This window comes from Talpa occidentalis, unplaced genomic scaffold (genome assembly GCF_014898055.3).
Source record: "Talpa occidentalis isolate TD23 unplaced genomic scaffold, MPIMG_talOcc4v2.1 talOcc4.12, whole genome shotgun sequence".
In the NCBI taxonomy this organism is placed as follows: Eukaryota; Metazoa; Chordata; class Mammalia; order Eulipotyphla; family Talpidae; genus Talpa; species Talpa occidentalis.
In genome coordinates, this window is record NW_023601212.1 from 2,517,337 (window position 1) to 2,544,973 (window position 27,637).

Sequence of the window (27,637 nt, forward strand, 5' to 3'; positions counted from 1 at the left end):
CATATCCAGAAATATGATCAGACCTGATACTCTTGAAAGAGCGTGTTGTGTTGCTATAGTCCCTGCCTTTTTGAAAAGCTGTGCAGTGACCTAATAGCATTAAAAGTCAGTCTCGAAGTGATTGTTATCTATTCGTGATGCTTATTATAGCTGAAGTATTTCAATCTTTAAATTGACCGTCTCATGTACAGACAGGAATTTTCAGAGTATCAGTGCAGTTGAAAAGGCTTTGGTTGCTTCTTTTCTTTTCCATGATACATTGCAAATAATGTCGTGAACATCAGTGTGCATAGTATCTAATTTTCTGCTTGCAGTTCTTCAGCTTGTATAACTAGGAGCAGAATTGCTAAATCACACAGTTAGTATTTCAACCTTTAATTTCCTGAGGAACCACAAAGCTCTTTTCCACAATGGCTGTCACATTTTATAGCCCCACCAGCAATGTGTAAAGGTAACAGCTTCTCCATATCCTTGAGAAACTTTCCCCCCATTTTTTGGTAATAGCCATCCTACCAGGTAGGCAGTGGTTAAAGGCTATTAGTATTTGCTGACATTGTCCTTTAAGTGATTTCCCTAAAAATCATGAACATCTTTTCATAACATTGAGGCAATTGGCATATCTTTGATGGAAAATGGTTTGTTCCAATCCGTTGCCCATTTTTGCTTTAAATATCTTGTTTTATTATTATTATTATTATTATTATTATTATTATTATTATTATTATTATTATTATTTTAGTTCTCAAAACAATGTTCTTTATTCATTCACATACATTACTGCAATTGGTGTTTGTTCATTCCATACCCATGAACAGACTAAGCAGAGTATTAATTCCTCCACTTTCCAGGTAAGGATCCCAATAAAGCAATAAATATCTTGTTTAAAACCTTAGACATCTGGCGGCGGAATCAAGTCTATAAGACTGGGAAGTTTTTTTCCACCTTCTGGCTGCCAGCTTCTAAGCAACCGCCTGTGGCCTTGCTTTCTTCCCAGGTTTCATTACCCACCTGTGATAACATGTCTCAGAGGATGCTTGGGGGCGTGAGCGCGGGGCATGTGAACCTGCAATTGCAGACAAGGGGCAGAGAAGGGCAGCGACACCAGAGAGCAGGAGTGTGTGCATATGTAAATATGGACACCTGGGTCTAGAAATAAGGCATGAAAGGGGCCCCTCAGCGCTGGCGTTGACAATGTCACAATGTCACAAGGCTGGAGGCTCAGATGCTGCCTCCCTGCCTGGTGGTCAGCCTGTGTCCCATTCCCTGCTTCAGCATTAAATGCATGTTGGAGATAACAAAGGCTCTAAAATTTTAGTCTGTCCGAATCAACAATAAACCAATCTGGCCTGGGATGGTTGCAAAACAATAGTACAGCAAAGGCACAACACTAGCTATTATTTTAACCATTAATTGAGTTTATATCAGAGTATAAAGATTTTGTTTAAATATACCTAAATTACCTGATTTTAAAGGACTGTATTCTGGTGGTGCTAATCTACTCAGTGGAACAATGTTTATTTGTGTCTGATATATATTTAATCAATTTAAATTGAAATACATTAAAACTCGAAATATCTAAAAAGATGTGAACAATTCAATTCAAATTTGAGCAGAACTCTCCGTTTTGTGAGAAGATACCTTCACGTGCCAGGGTGATGAAACTGAGCTCTGTTTGAGGAGGTAGTGAGTTTCCCGTCTATAAAGGATGAGGAAGGTGTGCTGAGAGCAGGAGTTAAGTCAGCCAGGCTGGAGGCAGTATTCTTGCTTCAGAGACCTCCTCTTGAAAGACCCATAGACACTACGGAGAGATTTTACATGGCAGTGGGATATAGTCAGATTTATATTTTTTTTAAAGATTTATTTTTATTTATGCATGCAAGAACTGGGGTACAGGCCAGAGGTGACAGGGGTGAGAGGATTCACCAGAGACAGAGTGGGGTACGAAACAGGCAGACTGACTGAAATACACTGCAGAAGGGAGCAACAGGCGAAGACAGGTAAGGTCTGCACCATGTGTGTTGCTCCCTGGCCTGCCTGGGTCAACCTTGTGCTGCAGAGGCCACAGACAGCTTCACAGCGCTGTGCTTAACCCCTTGTGCCACCAGGGAGGCCCCCAGACTTATATTTTAAATAGACACTCCAGTAGCTGAAGAAAGAGCTTTGAGGGGAGAAAAAAGCTGGAGGTGGAGACACTACTTGCCAAACTGTTTAGTTGAAATGGAAGTAAGACATCCGTGAGGACCTAAATTACACTAGAGGTGGAATGTGGGTTTTGATGTCAGACTGACCTGACTGTGCCCTGCTTTCCGCGCTGCTACTTAATCCTCAATCACCTATCTCACTTGCAAAATGAGTATGATACCAGTATAGTCCTCATGGGAGATTTGTATAAATTGAACGAGTAAGATACATATGCGTTTAGTATTATGACTAAGATATTTTCAATATTTACTAAATGAGTTCAAAATTACCTCAATAGGTAAAATGATTTTCTAGTGTATATTTTTTTTTAAATTTATTTTTATTTATGTGCATGAAAGACCTGGGATGCAGGCCAGAGGGGCAGAGGGTGGTGAGAGGACTCACCAGTGACAGAGTAGGGAGCAAAACAAGCGGAGCTACTAAAATACACTGCTGAGGGGAGCAACGGGGAGACAGGCAAGGTCTGCTGCGCCATGTGGGTCGCTCCCTGGCCTGGGATAAAACTCATGCTGTAGTGGGTGCTGATAGCTTCATAGTGCTGAGGCTTTAACCTCTGCACCGTCAGGGAGGCCCTCTAGTATATACTTTAAGAAAGTGGCGTAGTACAAATCTGCCTCTAGGTCTTCTCACTCCTTTTATGGATTTTCTTCTTTACCATATTACTCCAGAGAATATTTTGAGAGAAAATAAAACAATTTTAGAAGCTTATAGAGTCAGTCCAGTATTGAAACACAATGACTTTGACACAATGACTTTCACTTCATTTAATTTATTCTGATAAGTGTCTCCTAGAATCCAACATTAATTATGATCTGAGCTCTAACTCTGATATGTCTCTAGATAAATAAGACATGTTATGGAACAACTTTAGCTCCTCAAGTGTACAGAGTAATTTTAGCAACCCTAGTGCCTAGTAGAGTGTCTGCCACATTAGAGCACATCCATAAAGGGTTACTGAATGAAATAGTGTGGCTCCTTTTGAGTAACAGCTCATCAAATATAGCATAACTGATTTGAAATTAAGGGAAAAAAAAACAAATCAGTACAAATAACAATGAGTGACTGGTCAGAGAGTGTAAGTAATTCTTCTCTGTTCTTCTATGGTAATATATTGTGGATGTTTTTCCTTAAAAATTTTTTTCTGTCAGGTCAGCCTGGGGAAAGGATATTATAGAAGGTTTTAGAAATAGCATCATGAATGTAAGTTGCCAGAGGAAAGCCCTGAGGTCCAGCATCCATCCACCCTCATTATTAGCGGATCCTCCATACAAACCTGGCTTCGATACAAAGTGGAATTACTGGAAGCAGTAATATTGTTGCTGGTTTGCTCACTAATGATTATTTTTCTTCCTCTGTTTCATAATGCCCTGCCTGGAAAATCTGTTGCTAGTGAGTGTCCGGAATTATAATTCTTCTAAGGAAATGATTTCCACACATAGTTAATGATTTTGCATCTGCTCAGCCCAAGCTTCACACCCCTTCAATCCTGTCTAACTCATTTGGTTATGGATATTAATCATAATCACGGGACAGGAAATGCTTAACTTTAATGTTTAATAAGTTTACAACTCTTCAAATTGATTCTTGCACTGCGAATGTTGATAATCGTTACACTTTTATGCCCGAGGCATATCAGAAAACGCTGGGGAAGGAAGGTATCCAGAGACCAAAGATGAAATAGCAACTATTCATGCGAAAAAAGAGAAAATGTCCTTTCTTTGACTTTAAAGAAGATTAATAGTTATAATTCAACCCCCCCCCCCATCAATGTGGATCGACACAGACCTGGCCGGGCTCCGTGAATCCCGCTCACAGGCCGAGTCCAGCTTTGCATGTTGGTAAATGCTCAGTGACGTCGCTGCAGGGAGCTGGCTTCTCTCTGCATTTACAGAAATAAGGCAATAATTAGAAGTGAGTGACAAGGTGCTTTTCATCTTTGATAAGGAAAGATTTTTTGTGTCAAAATATCTCACCAGAGGAGTAATTTTCTCTGTGTGCATTTCTTGTCCTGAATGTGTTTTGCATGATAATAGAAAAGGGGAAATTGTTTCTGAATGTTGCTTAGTGACAAATAGTCGACACGCTGCCTTGGCAGTTAACAAGTGTCTGAATGCTGTCATAGTGTGATATCGACAGATAGGACCTGTAGTAAGCTGGGGATATTTATACTGAAAAAGTAATTTGTTTTTGATAGAGTAAAATCAAATACATTAAAATGCTTTTTATGGTATTATGCCTCTAAAGGTTTAAAATTACCTGACAAGATTTAATCATTCAATTCTAAAATACATTTTAAGACTTTAATCAACTGAAAATTTCAACACAATGAGAAAAATTACCCGTATAATACATTTGCTGTTTTACAGAACCTGCCTCGTCAGTCAACATATGACAGCTATCAGCTCAGACCACTTTCAAACAATTCTTAATTATGCTGGGGAATGGTCTGCATTGACAGCGTTAAACTGGAAAATTTAAACAGATCTATTCATGAAGTCTGAAGCATTAAAAAATGAAACACTAAAAAGAATCTCTATAGCTTTGTCTGGCATTCTATTCTATGAATGTGAAGAGGTTTGATCTAGAACTTGAAACTGATAATGCTAAGAGAAAATAAGGCTTTCTTCCACATTTTCTAGTGTAGAGAGAATATTTTGTAGAATGTAAATTAACACACAGTGAGTAACTGAATGTAGTGGCATGTGGAAAGAAAGACAGTCCTCATCTGGAAATATGAATCTGATATACACGTTGCTGTTTGTGTAACACAGGTGCACCATTATGTAGTAAGATTGCATTTTCCCAGGGCCTCCCTGGTGGCACAAGGGATTAAGTCTCACCACTATCAAGCTATAGGCAGCCACTACAGCGCAAGTTAGATCCCCGGCCAGTGGCTTACTCACATGGCACAGCAGACCTCTCCTGTCTCCCCACTGCTCCCCTCAGCAGTGGATTTCAGTGGATCTTTCTGTTCTGCTCCCCACTCTGTCTCTGGTGAATCCTCTCACCCTCCTGCACATCTGGCCTATACCCCAGTTCTTGTATAAATAAATAAATCTTAAAAAAAAAAAAGAACATCAATACCAAACTGAGTATCATGGCCTATAACCCATGTTAGGCAATTAGTGGGAATATGAAGATTTCAAAGTGTCTGTTGTCACAATGCTGAGATAAACAGTATTAGGCTTGGCAGTAAGGTGCTATCCTAATTACTGAATTCAGTTTTCTGAATTTTCTATTAAATTAAAGCTGATGACATACTATGACAGCAGTTTGCAATAGACATGCACTTTATATCTCAAGATCCAGTTCTTCAGTGTGTTTTAATATGATTACAACTCTTGGAAAGACAACAACAACAACAAGAAAAACTGGGATCATAAACTTAATGTTTACCCAAATCATATGGCAAAAATAAATATACCCTGGTAATTAATTTTAATTTTTTCTCATTTTACTATTCCCGCAATCCCTGTTTTCCATTAACTCAGGATAATTGCAAGAACTTAATATTTATTGAACCATTCAGGAGTACCCCGTGTAGGCTACTCAGAGAGATCAAGCTAAAGAAAAAAATTGGTCTCCAGATTAGTTTTCAGTTAAGTGCCCAAAGTTATTTTAATTTCAAAATATTTTGAGAATGTTAATTTTATCTTGAGATCCTAAAATAATCAAATATCTAACTGAAGACCTTACACTGATAATTTATGTTTTATTTAATTTGTTAATAATTAACAAGTAATTATGTTACACATCCTTTGTAATGAGGATTTTATATAATTCTCTTTGTAGTGCTAGGTGCATACTTTTCCATTATATCAATCAAAGAGCAGAAAAACTCAATCTAGGTCTTATGGTTATCAAATTTCTTATATGGCATTTGAGTTGTCAAAGCAAATATTGCATTAGACAGTTACACAGGTGGTGGAAGCTTTATTCAAGGCTATTGCAATAAAGGAGAGAGACCAATCTCACATCTACTGAAACAAAAGACGGGTTTAAAGTACTAGTTAAGCTAATGCAAAATTACTGAAGGACATTAGGTAGGATGTTGATTGATGAATGGAATGTGTTGAGCATACTGAGTTTTTTTTTTTTTTTTCTGAGTGTGCAAAGGTTTTGTGTTGATTAATTGTCACCTGTCAAGGTTAGACTCCTACCTTCCCACAGAGAATGGGAATAGGGATGATATGATGCATTCTGTGAGTCATAAAAGTGACAAAAAAGGTAGGAAAAGATTTATGTACATTTCAATTGTGCAGAGAAATAATTTACAATTACAAGTTTTCAAAATTAAATGCTCTAATAAAAGTCAGATTAGGGAGGTGGCTCTAATGAGATAGAAATCTGTTTTACAGTTAGTCATACTGAGTCAACATTAAGGTCTTTTCAATCAAACTCAATGCCTGTCAGCTGCCAAAGCAGGAGCTCCAAACATTGCTTTTATACTAAGTCCTGTTTGTGTTGGTTGGTTTTCCAATGTCAATATTGTTTATCCTATAACTTTTCCCATAGAATGGTACTTGATTTGTTGATATGTCCCATCAAATTATGGTATAATTATGTAATTGTCAGTTGATATTTATACTCTCAGTTGACATGCATTCTGAATATAAGATATCTTGAAAATATTTTAGTAAATATTTGGGTAAATTATCTCAAAACATAGTTGAGATATTTGAGATTTGCCTGCAAAAACACACTTAAGTAATGGTAGAGAAAAGACAAAATTTTAGTTCCCCAAAATCTCATAGACTGTGTTCCTTATCTCCTCTTATCTAAAGTACATTGGAGTTTATTATTTTATTCAATGAATAATTATTGAATATCTGCCAGGCACTATGTATGTTATGGATATATATCTGTGAACAAGAAAATCAAGATCCCTTACTTTTGGAATTTATGATCTAGAAAGAAACAGATGTAAATTATTCGTTATTCTTGTGACATGTACTATAAAAGAAAATTGAAGAATTCTCTAAGCACATATACCACACATGCCAAGTTTAGACAAGCTAGATTTCCCTAAGGCTGTTCTAAGAGCCTGAAACTTCCAGATAGAGAAAGAATCTGGGAGAGCACCTGTGAAGATCTGAAAGTGTTTGCTGAAAGAAGGAAAGGCATTTAATATTGACAGCAAAATAAACCAAAAAAAAAAATTAGATTATTTGGAGAAATCATCAAAACATCTAGTAAACTAAGTAAAACCTGGGAGTCAGGAATCCTAGAGTTAGTTCAATGGTGAATCAAGTTCACATACACAACAAATTATCTTCAGATTAATTTTGGGAATGTCACTGTTGCAATAATCTACTCTTGGATTGATGGAGAGATAGGTTTTCAGACCACACAGAAAAAAATTATAGCCTCTCCTCAGTTTTCACTGAACATAGTGTTTATGAAATTATTACATGTCTTATTTCCCCCCTTATTTACATGTCTTATTTCCCCCTCTGAAGAAGCATTGAGTACTTACAAAATGCAAATCTACCTTTAAAGGATAAAACTTTGTAACTATTGAGAAATTCAAATGTTTGTGCTATACAATACAATAAAAATCCTATAAAAAGTTACAATATATTTGAAATTGTTTATAAATAAAAATCACATAGTTTTTGACTTAATAAAACTTCATTTTTCAAAATGTACGGTTGATGGAAGCTATCCATGCATCTTCACTGGCAGCCGGCGTGTCTCCATCCTTGGTGTTTCTGGTGTAAGTTACTTGTGCTCTGTGTTTTGAGACTAGTTTGTTAAGTCCTTCACTGAGGCGCTCCTGTAGGGCTGCTTTAGCCAGGAAGCACACATCTCCAGTCTCTCCAATACAGAGGCTGAGGTTCCGACCTTAAGTTGGGAACTTCCTTACAGAGTTTGTCATGTGTGGCTCTGTCAAACAAGACTAGGTTATTGAGCTTGTCCCAAACTTTGCCTTTGAGCCAGGTCTTCTTTTTGACCAAACCCCAGATTTGTTGACTGGGTCTTTGTCTTTCTTGGCTGACTCCCTGCCAGCTTTCTTCTTCCGATCATCCTTGGGTACCATCTTGAAGCTCTGAGAGCAGCAGCTATCACGGTCACCTCACTGAGATTAAAAGTGACATCTATTACTTCACATACCTGACACATTCCTTGGGTCAGCGAGTTGGCATTAAAGTTCAGAAATGGGATAAATGCCCTCTAGACTTGGTCATGGGTGAGGACAAGGGGTGTTGTCACTGGACCGCATTGCAATGTACACACACGTTAACAGGTCCAGTTGGTCACGGCTGGCTTGTGCAAGACTCCTGTTGTAAAGATGAAAAGAGTTGCTGAACTTTTGAAAAGATTGGGATGTTATGAAATGTAAATAATCACAAAGAATCATAGACTAATCACAAAGAATCATAAAAGACTAGTGCTGGTGAGTTTGTTTCCCTACCAACTTGGGCAGTGTTTGGGAGAACAGGCCCCAGGGCATCATTGGTGCTTGATTTCCAGCAGCTGTCAGAGAGGCAGGGCACTGCTCCACATCAGGATTAACTTGCTGTGCTCCCAATAATTGGCTCCACAGCTCTCTGCTGAGGGGAAGCAGTCTGACTCTTGAGATTTCTATTCTTGCTCATTTGTTTGTTTTTTCGAGAATGAAAATGCATATTTTTTACACTGCATATGTATTCTTATGTAGTGAAGTAATCTTTGTTGACAGAGATAAGAAAAATAATAATTAGTATTGGGAGTTATCTCAGAATATAATGTGCATCACTCTGTATTCAAATTCTAACCATTTTAAGGATATACAGATATTAAACATTGTGACGATTGTATGAATATGTTCATATATAAATGCATACTTGATCTATGTATGCGGTTGTCTGTGAAATGATTGTGTGTATATATATATATATGTGCACAGGTGTATACCCCTATACATATATAAACACATATATGCACATATTTATATAATATTTATATAATAACCTATGCTCACTTATTGCAATGAATGTTTGTTGTGTAATTATTCAGAGTAAGTCAGATCAGATCATAGGGCTATGGAAATATATAAAAATATGCTGTTATGGCTCAATTTTCTTACCTGATTCCAGTGATATTAAGGTGAGAAATAGATTAAGTAATTTCTTAGTGAAAAATTAAAATGAGGTTAAGTAGCTGGTGGAACTTTATTTTGCTATTCAAGATTGAAGGAAAAAAAAAGAAAACCAAGAGTGAGATTGTTCTGGGTACAGGAATTCGACCTTCAGTCTCAGATTGTTTCCAAATTTTGTCTTAGGCTTGAGTGTTTTTTATGTTCTATTATAAGCTATATTTAGATTTCCTAATAATGCTTTTAGTTACATACATTTAATGTTAAAAAAAAAATACCTCTCACCAAAAGAAGGATGTAGAGCAACAGGAAGCATAATTTGTGCAGCCTAATTACTATCATCTTCCCTTCAGGCACCTTAAGTACAAACAGCCTCTTATCCATTTTCCGTGGTGAGTGCTTATATCTTTGTGTGTGCACGTTTATGTGTTTATGTATGCATATTTCACTGTCAAGTACCAAGCCAGAAAGAATGAGACCTCACTGAAAGTGTTAATGATAGTCGACAGGAAGCGAGGCAATGGACGATAAAGTTAGGGGAATTACACGTTAACTGTTAATATGGTAAGTGGCTGAAGGAAGCTCTGCTTTACATGCTTACAGGAAACTCATTTCATTTCGGAGCAGTTCACAGCATGCTCACAAATGTGTGCTTGCTTAGAGAGAACAATCCCAAAGTTCTGTTTCAGTTTTGATTTTACACCACTTTGTTGTTTATCGCCCATTTAAAATATTCTGGTTGCCTTATTTTAATAGTTCTTAGATCATCATTACATCACCAGAAAGCATATATTTAGAGGACAAATCATTGTGGTGCTATATATCCCATTGCGCAAAGAAAATGAGACTAATAGTTTATAGTATAGCACTAATCTCTTTGAACAACAACATATAAAGGTGATGACCACCAACATATATAAATCATTAACACATTCTGAAGACAGAAAATAGATATACCACGTACCTGAGACCATGGAGAAACTCTCGGAGAGCGAAGAGCGAGGATTGTTCTTTATTAAATCCAAAGTCCACCAGTGATGCCAGCAGGCTTTCAATTTTAAAATCCATTTGAATAAATGAAAAAAGCTTGGCTAGAAATCAAGGATTAATGAAGTCATAGATCAGGTCAAAGTTCAAATACTTTTTTTCATCAAGTAACTTGTGATGCTTTGATGTCAAATGTCCAGTTCGTGGTCTCTACACGCGATTGCTAGATTTAACTCCAAAATCTCTGTCAAACACTTTGACACCTAACATCTCCAAGCCTAAGATCACCCAAGGTATAGAGTACTTTTTACCAATCACTTGAAATATAACTAAAAAGATTGGCCATCTTCTATATTTTACTGAGTTCTAAAAATATTAAACAGCTTATCTATGACTAGCTGTGTTTGGATAGATATATTTTATCTTGTAAATTCAGGGGCCTTGTGAAAGAAAGGAGCATAAAGTAATTAGTAGCAAGATAATGAATTTTTGTTTGTGCAATTATTCAGTTACTCTTCAGTATCCCTCAGTAATTTGTTTATTTTACTATCATAACAGTTACCAGATCATATTATGTTGTATCTGTTTACATTTATTTCTCCCCACTGGATTATGAGTTTTACCATGTCAGAATATTTATATTGTGCTAATTTTTTTATTGCCAGCATCTACCTTACAAGTAGAGAATCATGGTGACCTTTGTACATTATTTTCAAGATATTCCAGCATATAATTGACAAAAAGAAATTGTATATATTTAAGGAGTACAGTTTAATGTTTTGATTTATACATGTAAATTTATCTGAGCATCTTAACTAGTTCAATTATGGTGGTCATTTTATAACATGTGTGTATGTATGTATAGATGCCTATCCTTCCCCAGTGGTTACATTTTTTGATATTTTGGGGGGTGAAAATATTTAAGATCTTCTCTCTTAGCAAATTTCAAATATACCACACAGTATTGATAACTGTAGTTGCCATGTTGTACATTAGATCTCCAGAATTTACTTGTCACAAAAACATGACTGGTTTTCAAAATTCAATTAGTGAAAATATAATCTCGTGAAAGTGGTGTTTGGGGGTGGTTTGTGTTTGTGGTACTGCTGATGCTCTTCTGCCTGGGCTCCTGTCCTTGCAGTCTGTGGACAGTGCCTCTTGCTTCATAAGATCAGCTTCAGTGCTGAGGGGTGGGGGTGGTGGCGCAATTCTGTGTCCTACCCTCTTCACTAGGGAGCTGGTTCTCCTGTGAGGTGCCAGCAACTTTCAGTTAATGGTTTGCCTGGGCACTGCTCAGTTTCCCTCCTCAGCCCACCAGGCAGACAAAGGGAACACAGCTCTGAGACTTGCACGGGAGGCTTCTGCCTCGGTGCTGTCTGCAGGTGCCTCGCCCCTTCACCTTTCGTTATATGGAGTTGAATTTCCTCAGTGCCCCCTTTGGAGCAGTTAGTATTTATTCAATATCCATGAGGTGCAGTAGTTTCACTCCAAGTCACAACCCCAGGCCCTGGGCCTGACTGACAACGTTTAGATTATCTTCCCAGGAGTGAAGTGTGGGACCTCCTCTGACATCTACTTCTTGAACGATGCAGTTATTTTAACATGAAATAGAATGTCTCTCTCAGTCTTCTATTTCCAACTTTACGCTGTGGGTCTGAAGAGCTTGGGCCACAACTCCTGGAGTAGCTAAGGAAAGAGAATAGAAACCCTCCTCTTACAATACGTTAAGTGATTAATTACAGAGCCTTTTTTCCTAGTCTATATTCTGTTTCCTACTAAACTTCCTCTGTTGTTTTTTTCTGAAGTTATTCCCTATGAGCAGATCAACCTTAATAGCCACTCTTTTGCCAGTTATCCCATTGATTTCATTTTCACCAGATTTATTCCTCTAATGATAGTTCAGTTAGAATTTCCCAACTCTGCACTGGGTTATTTTCCAATCAGCATCAGTGGATGTGTTTAATATTGTGTTCACATGTGTCAGTCTTGCTCATGTGAGGAAATGAAGACACTGAAGAATGGATTATACCGTAGGATACCAGATTTTGTTTTTTTTTTTAGGATACCAGATTTTAACTCCAACTTTGAGATTCTATGATTCAAAGAGCAGCAATAGAAAAAAAACTTGAGTTTATAATGACCTAAAGTATGTCGTTTAGCACCCAATCTTAAGGACCTTTGGCTGATTATCATATGCTAAGTAGCATCCACAGAATAAAAGAATAAAATGTAGTGAATGCAGTTTCTGGTGTAATATGCTAACAAATAAGGAATGTACTGGATAGACATTTAGAATAGCATAGGACTAAGAGAATAAAAATTATACTTACAGGTTCCCTATAATTAATCCAGCCAAACAAAAAGTTTATAATATATATAAAAATTATAATATATACTGAGTACATTAGAATTCTCAGTATAGTTTTTTGTTAGTTTGAAGATATGTCTTTATTACATAACTATTTTTTATTTTTAATTGAGGTAATTCTGGTTTATAGCACTGTACATGATTCAGAGATATAAAAATGCACCTCATGTATGCTCTCATGTGAAGAATGATAGATAAGGTGATGGGAAAGGGATTGACAAATAAATAATAAATAATATAAATTACTGATAATAAATACTCAAAATAGAGCAAGGCCTTATTAATGACAATAGTTCTATAGAAACTGAAGGATTTTTTAAATTATTCCTTTGCACATAATATCCAAAAAAATAAATTAATAGGATAGTACTTGTTGCTCTCAATTTCCATTGCCTATTTTATTTTCTTCTTAGTATTTGTGGTCTCCTAATAAAAGAGTTTATTAATTCTTGATTGTAAACCTCTGCCCACCTTCTCTGATTAGGTAATTGCCTTAATAAGGCAAATTATTTTCTTTCATTCTTTTGTAAATTTTATTTTATTATGTCCCCAATATTAAGAAAATACCTATCTCTATTTCATACTTAAATATTTTGTATGAGTTAATGAACTAAATACATTTCTCTAATTAAGTTGAGATCATTCAGTAACCCCTCATTTTTTCTATTATGTCTAAGTGAAAATTAAAAAAAAAAAATAAAGAATCTGCGATGGGTGTTAATGTTGGCAGTGAGAAGACATTTAAGAAGTTATCAGTGAGTCATTGATTTCTGGTTCAATAAATTTCTCAATTGAGAAGTCAATTCAAATTATTGTTTCACTTCAAGTACCAGTTGAGACTGAATAGAATATAATCAATGTGACATGAAAAGAGATATCAATGACTTAATGTTACATATAACCCAGAAGAAACACTACCAGCTATGTACATGTTATTAACCTCAAGCGTGATCTACTCTAAATGTTGTTCATAAAATAATAAAAATATCACCTTACCTCAAAAAAATATGGTAACATAGAAAAGATACATGTGTTGTCATATGTATATATAGGCACAGTATGTAGAAGTGTAGTTAGACAGTAAATACTGCTTTTGAAAACCATCAAAGTACATTCTTATGAACAAAATGATAAGTTGAATAAACATTTTATCATTGTTACAAAGGAGCTAGTGATATTTCTACATTTTTTTTTTTTTTTTTTTTTTTTTTTTTTTTTTATAGAGGCATGCTTTATTTATTTGTTTGCTGGTTTGTTTTTGTTTTTGTTTATACATGCACTGGGCACAGTCAGAAGCGCGGGAGGGTGAGAGAATTCACCAGAGCCAGAGCGGGGAGCAGAGCAGGCAGAAGGACCGAAGTACACTGCTGAGGGGAGCAGCGGGCGGCAGGAGAAGTCTGCACGCCATGTGGGACCCTCCTCCGGTGGCCGGGGAGCAGCCGGGGATCGAACCGGCGCCGCAGAGGCCGCGGGCAGCTTCGCAACCCAGCGCTCAACCGCTGCGCCACCGGGGAGGCCCTATTTCTACATTTTTCAAGGAATAAAATATATCAGCAGAAAATCAGCATCTTGCTTCATCTATACCTTTATTTAATTTAAATGTTTGATCTGTCCATAATATTCTCAAAGAAATAGAAATGAAAGTGTTTTGTAATCTATAAAACCCATTCATAAAGCACAGTGATCAGATTCTAACCCTTTTGTTATTCATGCAAAAACATTCTTCAAATCTGCTCATTCCGTACTACTTTCTAGTATTTCCTGAGTATTGTGCGTTTTTTAGACACTGGAGTTACAACAACCAGAATCCTGGTTTGCATCTAGCCCAGCTTTTTTCAAACCTCATTAAATCTTACAAATTTCTGAAGTGTTTAAGAAATAGTAAAACTTGTGCCCCATCCCAGAGTAGGAGTAACACTCAGGCATTTGACATTATAGTGCCCGTACTGACAACAGGCAAATAAGAAATTCCAAATTAGCTTGATAAGGGCTATGTTAATATAAGATTTCATGTAACCAATGGGATTAAGAGGATTGTCAAGAAGGGAGATCAGGAAAGATACTTCTAAAATTATTCCCATAGGAATTATTCCCATAATTAATGCTGAGTTTTGAAGAATTAAAAATGCTCGTGGAAGTCAATGGAGATGATTTAAGCAGAAAAAAAAAAAACAAAAAACAAAAAAACAATTCACAGCTTATGTCTCTTGTTAAGAAATATGGACCCCATTCTAAGAGCCATGGAGAGATCTTAGCAGATTTTAAGTAGAATGCAGAAAATTTTCTTAATTCTCAAGATTCATCAGATATTAGCTTTTGTGTTTCTAATTTTTTATGTTCAAAGTGTGTTTCCCTGTGTAATGTAAAATTATGCTTTTAATATATGAGGTATGTAGTGTTTCTGATTTTCATAGGGACAAATGCACAGCTAAGCTTCATGAATAGAATCTTCCTGTGACTACATTATATATGAAAGCTGTGATTTTATTTTTTTTTTAAAAGATTATTTATTTATTTATTTATTTATTTATGGAAGAACTTGGGTACAGGCCAAAGGTGTGGGAGGTGAGAGGATTCACCAGAGATAGTGGGGAACAGAACAGGTGGACTGACTTAAATATACTGCTGAGGGGAGCAGTAGGCCAGATGTGAGAGACCTGCTGTGTCATGTGGGTATCTCCCTGGCTGGTAGGGGGTTGAACTCATGCTACAGAGGCTGCAGACAGCTTCACAGTGCTGCGTTCAACCCCTTGTGCCACCAGGGAGGCCTTGAATTTAATGATTTTCTTTGACCTGATTTCCTGAGCTTTAGGTCAGGGGTTGTCAACTTTTTTTTTTTTTTTTTTTTTCAAATCCAACATATTTGAAATCATGACTTAGTATAGCAGTTGTTTTCAACAGGGGCAGAAGAAGAGACTAAATAATTCACCTAGGTAATGGTGGATCCTTTACCTGGAAAATGACCCAGCCTCATGTGACATGACCCTATGGGCCAGGGGACGAGTCCCGGTTGCCTAGTGCCATGAGTCTTGGTCTATCCATGAAATATAAAGAGAAACTAAATGCATTTGAAGTTAGAAAAAAAAAAAAAAGTTAATTACTGTCTTCAGAAGCACAGAGACACGAGACATACATCTTTGCTTGAGAGTGCAACCATCATCTAAGATTGACTGAAATACTCTCCCCTTGAAGTATGGCTCAATCGAGGAAAGACCTTAGCTTCTCCCAGAACTTGTTGCAAAACCTGGAAGAGAAGCCAGGATGCAGAGGAATCACAGCACAGCCCTTGAAGATGCTGGGTGCTGAACAACCCTCTTGAATTTTAACTTCTATGGAAACTAATTATTACCTAAAAATTGTATCTGTTAGACAGAAATCTCAAAGTTGAGCTCATAAGAGGCACAGACAGATGAAGATACTGAGGGGAAGGGATGATATAACACTTGTAAAGTAAAAATTGGCAACTGTCACCATGCTGTAAATTTGACTGGCCCCAATTTAAGATGTGACCTGCTGACACAATGGTTCTGTTTCTTTCCTGTATTCCATACCTTTAGCTCACTTGTTCATTCTTTCCTTTTACACATGCTATGTCTTGTATGATAAAAAGAGCCAAGTGGTTTAATGTTAACTCATGAATGTGTGATGCTGAAGACCATCAGAGACAGGTCATCTAGAAATAACAGTGGATTATTTGCTGTCCTTTACTGTTTTCTTATTTTGGTGGAGTCTTCAAATCCTAACAAGATTCAGTAATATATTTTATTTTCTCACACAAGGCAAAGGAACCAGGCAAAGCATGTCTCACTAGTTAATGGAAATAAATTTTATTCATTAAAGTTATCTTTTCGAAAATGAATTTTTTTTTTCATTTTTGTCATTAGTCTCATTTGTATATGAATACTTTAATCTCTCAAAACAGGAAATAAAAGACCTAAAGCCATGATGGATAACTAGCATTCATGTTTTTCTAGATCTGGTCCTATATGTGCTGATCAGGAAAAACATTGAAATGCCAAGTATTTTAGAAATTGAATTTTCTTTTGTGAAAATATTAAGACACAGAATATCATATACCTCTAGTGCTGTTGTTGGCTTTGGCCAGATTTAAAGTCTATGTGATTCTATAGAAGAATGATGATATCAGAGTTAGCGAACAAGTTATTCAGGGGAATTATTGCTTGGCCACAGTTGGTACTCATTGAATTCTCATGTGCAGGCTGCGTGTTGTATGTTTGTGTGTGAGTGAGTGAGTGTGTGTGTGTGTGTGTGTGTTTTATATTGATTCTACATGTTTCTATACATTATAATTCTATTTTTCTAGGAGTATCTATAATTTACTTAGAATATTTTTTAAATTTTCCATGATCACTGTAATGTTTAATGTACAGTGTTTGGAAAAGCTTGCCTTAACAAGGCAGAAGCTGCATCACCCTGGGCTTTTCCACATGGATAATCATCTGATGATAATGACACATTTCCAACAGTAGCAGGGAAGCTAGCAGGGACACAGAAGGACGGCACAGATGTCAGGACTGCTGGGTACTGCACTGCCATGGTCGATGCACCCAGACTCCAAAGTCTCTTTAAATTCCTTTCACATAAAAGAGTAAATTTGAAGTTCAGTCTCCAAGTAAGAGTATTAAAAAGACCAGAAGGGTTTCATGTGAGTTCCATGGGTGATAAAACACATCAATCTGAAACAGTACTAGTAGGTTGCTGATTCCCTAGTCAGCCCCCCATTTGCTGTAGCTGAACAATGATAGTGCTGTTCTATCTAGGGAAAATGATCCCTCCTCCTCTCAGAAAGCTTTTTACAAGGCAAAGCTATAAAGTGGTAGATTTATTAACAATTTCCATTTCAAGAGAGGCACTGTTTGTGTGGCAGTAAAGCAAGGTTTTAATGCAAATGCAGCACTTCAAACCTGTTTTCCTAATGCCTTCACAACCCCTGTAAATAATGCATCCCTGGGTGGCATCCTTCACTTTTAAACAATTTGGGCAAACTGGTTCAAGTTGTAAAAATACAAATGTGCTCCTTGAACATAATAATAGATCTGCAGACATTCTGGCATATGCCAATATACTTTTCTAAATCCAAGTGATGTATGATTGCCATAATGGGGACCCAAGTACATTTCAACCGCAACCAATAGACTCAGGACAACAGAAAAGTGCACAGTGGACAATGATAAAACTGATTTGTGGTTTTCAGTTTAGAACTATATCCAAATTTTATAATCTGAAATTATCATGGGAAACATTCCAGTTACTAGTGAGAGATTTCTGAGTTTGTCAATGAACTATTTTAATTATCTTAAAAAAAAATAACTGATTCAAATTTATCCTAATCTTGATTTGCCCTCTGCCTTTATTTTATGCTTCTGTTTTACAAAGACACTCTAGTAATGTTATTGGTTAAAAAAAACAGTTATAATTCTCAATTAAAATGCTTTTAAAGGGCCGCCCTGGTGGTGCAAGGGTTTAAGCAAAGCACTAGGAAGCAATCCACAGCCTCTGCAGCACGGGTTCTATCCTGGGAGCAGCCCCCATGGCACAGCAGACCGCTCCTGCCTCGCTGCTCCCCTCAGCAGTGGATTTCAGTCAGTCTGCCTGTTCTGTTGCCCGCTCTGTCTCTGGTGAATCCTCTAACCCCCCGCACCTCTGGCCTGTACCCCAGCTCATGTATGCATAAATAAATAAATCTTTAAAAAATGCTTTTTAAGTTAGGAAGTATGGCATTTTTCTTGAACACCTGAGGATTATTTTTAAGGTTTTATTTTTATTAAAATAAGAATTTCAAAATTTGGAAAGTCAATTTCTCCAAAAGTAATTCAACCTACTTAGAGTCAAAACATGCTTATACCTGCTAACTTGGAATTGACTGAGAGAAAATGATAGTTGTGTTTTATTCATAAACCAATCATTTTATTGTAGTGTGTTAGCAAAGGAGAAAAATACTTTGTGTGGTTTGGTAAGAAATTGAGTTACGGCAGTTTACACAGAGAAGTAATCTATAGGGCATGGCCTGGTAGAGAACAGTAATTTGGAAGAAAAGATGTCAGAATATTGAACTCCCTTCCTTTCTTTGATTTCTTAAGTATCATTTTGGGCTATTTTTTGTTGTGACAGACAAAATATTCCAAAATGGCTTGTATTATACAGAGGATCATATAACTGGAAGATCCACAATTAAATGGAACTTTAGCTAAAAAATGTCATCCAAATTTTTGCTCTATGTTCTCAGTCAGCTTAATCCTTACACAGGTTATTTACCATATGTCTTCAAAACGACTATGGCAATTTCAAGTGCACATCCACACAAAAGGCAGGAACATCGCTGGTAAAGTTATTTTACAAGATGTTTATACATACGTACATACATATATTAAGATATATTTTATTTATAAATAGAAGACAAAGTGGGGAGCAGAACAGGCGGACTGACTGAAGTACACTGCTGAGGGGAGCAGCGGGGAGACAGGAGAGGTCTGCCGCGCCATGTGGGTAGCTCCCTGGCCAGGGATCACACTCATGCTGCAGTGGCTGCTGATAACTTCATAGTGTTGTGTCTTAACCCCTTGCGCCACCAGAGAGGCCCCTAGTAATAGAATTTAAAAACTATCACTGTTAAAGTGGCAGTAAGAAAATATTGAACGTTGAGAGGGATGACCCACAACAGTGAGCCCTTGTTGGTTGTCTATCCATCATCTGTTTCCTCTTGGCTGGCTCTTAATAAAGACTGAGATGTGTTTAGCTCTCTGTCTTTTCCCACACTTCCTTGTGCTTCAGAGTACTGCTTTTCCCAAATTTGAGAGATGAGCCGTACTTTACTGAAGGTTAACACGGGCAATAAGACTCAGCTCTCCATGCGGAGATTTGGTCAGAGCACCACAGGACCTTCGTCAAAGGGGATTGTGCTGACGATTCTGCATCATGAAGTTCTGTAAAAATATTCATATCTTGTGGGGTCATCCCTGGTGGTGCGGGGTTAAGTTTCACCTCTCCAGCTATTGCCAGCCACTGTGGCATGAGTTTGATCCCCAGCCAGGGAGCTGACCCACAGGGCTCAGCAGACCTCTCCTGTCTTGCCTGCTGTTCCCCTCAGCAGTGTATTTCAGTGTATCCACTGGTTCTGTTTCCTACTCTGTCTCTGGTGTATCCTTTCACATCCTGCCCTTCACCTCTGGCCTGTACTCCAGTTCTTGTATGCATAAACATTTTTTTTTTAAAATATATTACCAAATCATCATTATTTCAAAGTCAAGACCTGAAATTTTCTGCATTCTGTTACCAGTACACATGTCATTGTATAACCAAACTGACATGATTCTATTTTTGCATGAAATATATTGTTAACACACTAGAATAATAAAAAAATTAGTCTCAAATCATCTGGGCTTAAATAGATGAATCTTTCATAAATATCTTGTCATAATTAGACTCCGTTTCCATTAGCTATACTTTAACTTTTGAGTGTACTTCAAACCATTTATTATGAGCAATAGTATATAATCATCTATAGAAGTGATTATTAAGTGACTAGAATTGGTTCTTCTGTGAACTTAACCCCTGATAATCATGAAATGTGCATCCCATCAGCAGAAACACCCCTTCCTTCTGCCTCTTTTTCCTTCTTGGCCTCCTGCTGCTCAGCTGCAGAGCTGCACCCAGGGCCAAGGATCTCTGGCTCCATCTTCCTGTATCTACCTCTCTTTTCCTGGACTCCATGCGGGGGTATTTTTAGGTACTTCAGCATGTCAACTCCGTCCAACCCTTATCCTTTCTAGGCTGTCACAACTACCTAGAACTTTGGCTGTACTTTGAAATTGCTGAGGGAACTTTGAACAAACTTGGCAGAATAGCAGCCAAGACAAATCATAATATGGAGGCTGAGCCTTCTGTATAAGTATTAAAACAAACAATCAGACAAACAAACAAACAAAAACTCCTCAGGCTTTTCCACCTGTGGTCAAGATTAAGACCCTCTCTTCCGCTACACAACTCTCAGTTCCCCTTTGTATCTCTGCCTAAATAACTTTAGAGAAACTTTCCCTCACATTGCAGATGCGGTGCAGTCCTCCCAAAGATTTTCTCACAGCTCCTGAAATTCTCTTTCACATCACTTTGCACGTTTGCAAGCTCCTTGAGAATAGCATGTTACTGATTTTGTCCACAAGTGTGTCTTTGGATCCCAGAAGGATAGAGAAGCCAAGAATATGGACTGGTTTGTTCTACTTACTAGGAGAAGCCTTTTGAAACCAGACTATTGTTTGTAATGCTTTCAATATGGAGGCTACCGCCACATTCTAAGTATGTGCTTAAAGCTCTGAGTGAGAGAAAGAAGTAACAGGAAACATTCACAACCACCACTATAACCTACAGCTTTGTTCATAACACTTAGATCTAAGTATCCAGTTAGAATTGCGTATAAACTCACAAAGTTGAAAGTGCTGGTCCCCTTTTTATGACAGGAAAAGGTTTCCCTCTTAGCTATTACTTATCACACACACACACACACACACACACACACACCCCTAAAGTGTTCTGGGTATATCTTTTAGTGAAAGGTAGAACGAGTTGCCTAAAACTCAGAGAGATGAAAAAAAAATTCATTCTTAATCCAGTTTAAAATGCCTGTCTTGTCAGTCCTTATTTTCTATCCCTTCTCACTGGGATGGATAGTTGAAATAACCACTTATTGAAGAAAAAATCTATCTGGACTTGTACATGATGAAGGTAACATGGTAGCTCAATAGTACCCCTCTCAGGATTATGAAAGCAACTGGGTGATTATTTTTTATTTCCATACTGGAATCAGCCTTGTAAGACACTACGTTCATGAAATTATTTACTTACACACTCAAACATACAAGTGGAATTGTTTATAATATTAAGCATAATAACATTTGGAAAATAAGTAGCAGATTGAGTAATGGACTGTGAAATGTCAAAATATAGGCAGATGCAAATCAGAATCTGGAATTTACCCCAAGAAGTAAGAACAAAATACAATTAGAGATTTAAGTTAATTTGGAAAGTTACAGTGCAGGATTTCATTAAGTTATTCCTTAGTGATTTCTTAATTAATGAAAATCATATTAACCAGAATGGGCCTTTTCTTTAATCGAACCTGAAAGTTTGATTACTTTTGGAGTCAAGTTAAAATTTGAAATTTAAGCCAGTTATTATAAAAAATCTTAAGACTTAGGCTGGCCAGACCTAGATATCAGATGCTGAATCATACCTTAATTAAGTAATTAGTGCTATCATATAGCACAGTATATCACATATATAGTATATATCTGATCTACATTGTTGACTCATTTAATGTTTCAACAAAATGAAACCCTTGCTTTCAAATGGAAGAAGAAATAGAATCTCTGTTTTTAAGACGTTACTTATAGAAGAAAAATAAATTAATTTTAAAGCAATGAGGGGAGAAACATATGCAAACAGCAAATGAATGATAAGGAATTTCAGTGTTTAAGTCGAATGTTATAAGAATCCAGAAGTAAAACATTACATTTTTTTTTGACTGAAGAAAAGCTTTATCATGAAGGAATATTCACATTGCATCAAAAGAAAAATAGCAATTACCCAGTAATAAAAAAAAAATGGAAGGAAACCCAGAAATTATTTTTGCAAAGTTGCAAGCTGATGTAAATGGAAATGTGAAGTTTGATATTGCAGAAGTATACACCGGGAGACTTGGAGGAAGGAGAATGTGTGAAGATAAGACAAACACGGATTAGAGTAAAAGTTAAGTTAGTGTTAAGCTAAAGATTAATCCAAGGGTGGCTGACAGTTGAAATCATGTGCCAGTTGAAATCAGCACTCAGTAGTATCCCATGTTGTTTGGTAATATTCATTCCACAGCTATTTTTTTGTTTATATATGTATATTTTTATTTTTCACATTTTCATTTGGGCATTTAGTATCGGTGTCCTCTGTCAGTGGAGATACTAGGAGTTTCTTCAGCCACGCCCATCTTAGACCCTAGAGTCCTGGGTGTTATTGGGCGAACCAGCCGTGTTCCTGTCATCTTCAGTGGCGCCTGCATAGTTGTGGGACGCCATCACCTGGTTAAGCACGAAGGCATACTATTAGGGGCAGAACTATTGTGAGTCCCCTGGTGGCTGTAGATGCTTCTTGGCAGAGGCATTCTTGAGAAAGGCTAAGCCCAGGAGGTGTGGACAAAGAGGGTCCCTCACCTCTTTATAGAGAGAGGAATTGAAGATCAGAGAACTCAGTAAGTCAGGCAGGTCACACAGCTTGTAAATCCTAAAGCTAGATACGAACTTTCTGAGCATGCTTTGTAACTTCAGTCATGTTACATTTCTCTTCTGCCTTGCACTGTCATTTGCCATTAATCTGATTTTTTTCCTTTTACTTCTCTGCCTTATCTGTCTCTTAAATAATGAGGTTCTCTAGAATTCCATGTTTATAGAACGAACGTACATTTCTATAGGAAAAATTATGTGACTTATACAAGCATTTTACTGGAAAACAAAACAGTATACCCAAAATTCTGAATTCCTGAAAAAACTATCATGATTTGATCTGTGGGCACACACTATTGTGGTATAAAACACACACACACATAACAGGTAAATAGCCTATAGGTACCCATCAAACAATTTAATTAGTGAAAGGATAAAATGATTAAAAATTAAAACTACTTAAGCAAGTTCTCAGGCAAATTCTCATTTCTATTTCTTTCTTAACGAGTCTTTAATTAGCTGAAATTACATTAGGGAAGTTTCATGCCTGGTTCTATATCTTTGCCAATATATGAAATACCCTCTTTGTTCACAAATGATGGGTGTAAGTGGATAATGAAACATATTCCTCTGGAGAAAGGGAAATTGTAGTCAATTTAGTATTATTGAATATCAACTTGTGTATATTTTTGGCTGAACAAAATTAAAGTCAACAACAAGCAAGGGAAAATTTGGTTAGAAATATTTTGTGTTATGTTTGTTTTCCATAATTCCTCTACAAAATGCTTTAAAGGAAGGAGTGTAAGAACTGTTTCATTATAAAGTTTTTATGTGATTGTGTAACATTACAGCAAACAAAGGAATTACCTATGATTCCCATTAAAATTGAAATCCTCCAAACTGTAAAATAAGCAGTTGCATAAAATTATAGAATAATTTTATCTTTCTCCTATACCAGAATCAAAGTAGAGGTAAACTTTATCATGAGTTATGAGAAACTTTGATACAAGATAATTTTTAAACTGGTGATAATCTTGCATTGAAGATGGGCACAATAAAGCAGATCAAACTATATAGAAAAACATATATGGAGGGCATAAAAATTGTGTGATATCCCTAAGGATATTGAAATCCTTACAGTGATCTGTGTTTCTAAATTAGATATAGGAAAATTCTGATTATCTAAAGTCCAGATGATTCTGATTCTGGCATTTTTCAAATTCAGTAAATATTCAGCTATATCAGTTGCACCTGTGGTTATAAAACTGCAACCCATCTTTCTAAACCTCAATCTGTATCCTCAAAATTAAAATTTAACATTAAAAGATAAAATATTTCCCTTCTGAATTAATAAATACATTAGATATTTGAAGTATGGGAAAATAAGTTACCATTAGTAGCATTAGAAAATTAGGTATCTATATGAACCTATAGAGTAAATAACAAAATAAAACTGTGGAAGTTTCTTAATTAGAGAGCCTTTTTTGGAATGTTACTTCTGTCATAAATTCAATACAGATTTAAGGCTTCAATAGAGAAACAGCCCAACACTAAAACAATAGGGTACCTTTCATATGTTATTTCAATAAGGGAGAAAAATTATAAATAGCAGCTGGCTATCAGATACCTAATGACATCCTTTAGCACTTTAGAATGGATGAACACTCCGGTGCTGTACTGAAGGAGGGGAAAAAAAGAGTAGCAGAATCTATTTAGTACCTCTAAGCTTTTGCTAAGTCTTTCCTTAGAGTATTTCATTTGATTTGAAAACTTCGACTAGGTGTTTTCAGTCCAACTTTACCGATGCCAAAATTGAGTAAGTTAGGCACCTTTCCTAAATCTAAATAACTCAGAAGGTACAACGTCAATATTTAAGCCTAGAATTCTGATGACCAAGGCTAACATCCTCTAGGGTATGACAGTTTCTTCATCTTTCCTTCTTCTTGGTGACCTTAACATTCTTAAGAGTGTTTGATCGGGTCTTTTTTCAAATATCTCCCCATTGAGATTTGTTTGATGTTTCTCTCTTCACGGTAATGGAGTTATGGTTTTGGAGGACAATCATAGAGGTTTTTAATATCTATTTAAAATTTCTAACGTATTTGCAGACACCTTTAGATTTTCTGAGTAAACATAGCACTTAAAGTATATGTTTAAATGCCTGGAAGGGCGCACAGACCTCTCCTGCCGCCCGCTGCTCCCCTCAGCAGTGTACTTCGGTCCTTCTGCCTGCTCTGCTCCCCGCTCTGGCTCTGGTGAATTCTCTCACCTTCCCGCGCTTCTGACTGTACCCAGCGCTTGTATAAATAAATAAATATAAATAAATAAATAAATAAATCTTTAAAAAAAAATAAATAAATGCCTGGAAGATACTTTTGCCTCTTAAATTTGGAACTGTTATGCACTTTCTTTAATCTACAGAAAAATATCATTTTCAATTTCTTTTTTACTTGAAGTATTATTGACATACAACATTGTATTAGTTTCAGATACACAAGTTAGTGATTCAATATTTGTATCCATTGCAAAAGGATCTCCGTGATATGTCTATTTACCACCTCCTCTTTGCAATTTTCAAGTTTGTGATAGAGTATTATTGACGGTAGTTTCCAGGATGTATGTGATATTGCCATAACTTCATTTATTTTATAGCTGGAAGTTTGTGCCTCTTGTGCCTTCACCCATTTCACCATCCCCCCAAACCCCTCTCCTGTGATAACCACCAATCTCTTCTCTGTTCTATCATTTTCAATTTCACATATACATGAAATCATATATTGATTCTTTTTTCTGTCTGATATATTTCACTTAGTAAAATACACTCAAAGTCCATCCGTATTGTCACAAAGGCAGGAATTCTTTTTTGTTTTTATTTCTTAGTAGTATCCCATAGTGTATCTATATCCTCCCAGCGAAATCAATTTCATTGTAATACATTTTTAATGTTGAAGTCTTGTTCTCTTACCAAACATTTAAAGTTCCTAGGAGTAATAAGGTGATGGAATATCTTAATTAATAAAAGTATAGCCTTGCTCAAGGTCTAGTTCCCAAAACAAACTTTTAAGCAAACAGTAACAAAAAGAGTGATAAAGAGTGATAAATAGCATGATGAGATCACATACATAGTAAAATCACATTGTAATGGGGGATTAAAGGAATATACATAGTAACCTCAGGTTGTAAAGTAGAGTAGAGTTTCTTGGCAGCAAGCGAGACAGCTAAAATTTAAATTCAATTCACAAATGATGTGGTCTTGTTTTATTTTTCTCAATTTTAAGAACATGTATCATGGGAAATTCCTTTAGCGTTTGCAGAGGAACTGACATGGTTAAAGCACTAGGTGAAAACAGCTCTAAGAATGAATTTGTAGGTGAAAAATGAATGTACTTGTTATTTTTTTCTTGAAAGACAGGCACACTAGCTTCATATTTCTGGAATCATGGAAGAGCCTATAACTAATGCAGTAGATACCTGATGTGAGTCCTAACTATGGGATAAGAGCCTTCTAAATATATTTTCCCAATTAATATTTTTCTTGGTGTTTAAAGAGAGGACACAGAGAGAGAGAGACAGAGAGAAGTGGACAGGGAGGGAGGGAGTGGGCATAGAAGGGACGAAGCAACTGTAAATCCCCCTAGAAAGTCCTACTCAAGCCTCCTTAATTTTCCCTGGGCAACAATCAGCAAACTTCTCATTAGAAGCAACTTTAAAGGGTTTGCTGATTTGCGAAACATGGCATGAGTGATGTGTACATTACTTGCATAATTGGTTTTGTGCGTACATATGGCACATGCTATTTTGGAGATGTACCCCCTCTGTGTTCATTATAGCTGTTGCTCACTCTGTTCCCTGATAATCGTTTATAGTTACTCGTCACAGTTTATTATTAGAAAAGTAGTGAATCAGCAATTTTATACTTTCTCCTCTAACAACCTAATCTAAGAAGTTTCTGAGGCAGATACATGGTAATAAAAAACAAGCAGATTACGCAAATTTGTTTCTAGAAAGTGAGCTGCACATTTTACAAATATTATTTAAATTTAATGAATAAGTCATCCCTTTCATTACTTTTTAAAAAAAATATTTACTTATGCATACAAGAACTGGAGAATAGGCTAGAGGTCGGGGTGGGAGGGTGAGAGGACTCACCAGAGACACAGTGGGGAACAGAACAGGTGGATTGACTGAAATCCACTGCTGAGGGGAGCAGCGGGGAGACAGGAGAGGTCTGCTGCACCATGAGGGTAGCTCCCTGGCTGGGCATCAAACTTGTGCTGCAGTGGCCGCGGATAAATTCGTAGTGCTGAGTCTTAACCCCTTGAGCCACCAGGGAGACCCCCCTTTTTTTTAATGAATTCCGTGTACATTCAAAACAGTTTGGTTCATATAATAATACATGTAAAACTTCCAGAAACCTGTTAGTAATATACATCTTGTCTAATTTTTAAATAGCTGGGTTTCCCCTTAGCTATTGAGATGCATGCAATCTTTTGTGATAATTTTCAGTTGCGGAAGACAAAGACGAGTAGGGAAAAAGGGGTTCCCTCAGACTTCTGTGTGGCACGGAGATGAACCCCAGGAAAAATGCCACCAAAGAGACCCCCTTCATTTGAATGACACTATTTCAAATTACAATGATTTCCATAACTTAGAGCCCCAGGAATTGGAGTGTCTTCCCTTTCCTTGCCAGCCTCTAGTTTTTCAGACGAGGATTTTAAGCAATAAATATGTATACAACTCACTATGCTAAAAATCACAGCCATTTTGCAAAACTGTGGA

The 27,637-nt window shown here is 36.7% G+C and overlaps 1 protein-coding gene and 1 pseudogene across 1 annotated transcript in view; one reads left to right on the plus strand and one right to left on the minus strand.

The window, feature by feature from the left end:
- The window catches only part of CNTN5 (contactin 5), a 657,624-nt gene that overhangs the window by 21,608 nt on the left and 608,379 nt on the right, over positions 1-27,637 (plus strand). The window lies entirely within an intron of this gene.
- LOC119240284 (40S ribosomal protein S25-like) lies at positions 7,841-8,242 on the minus strand (annotated as a pseudogene).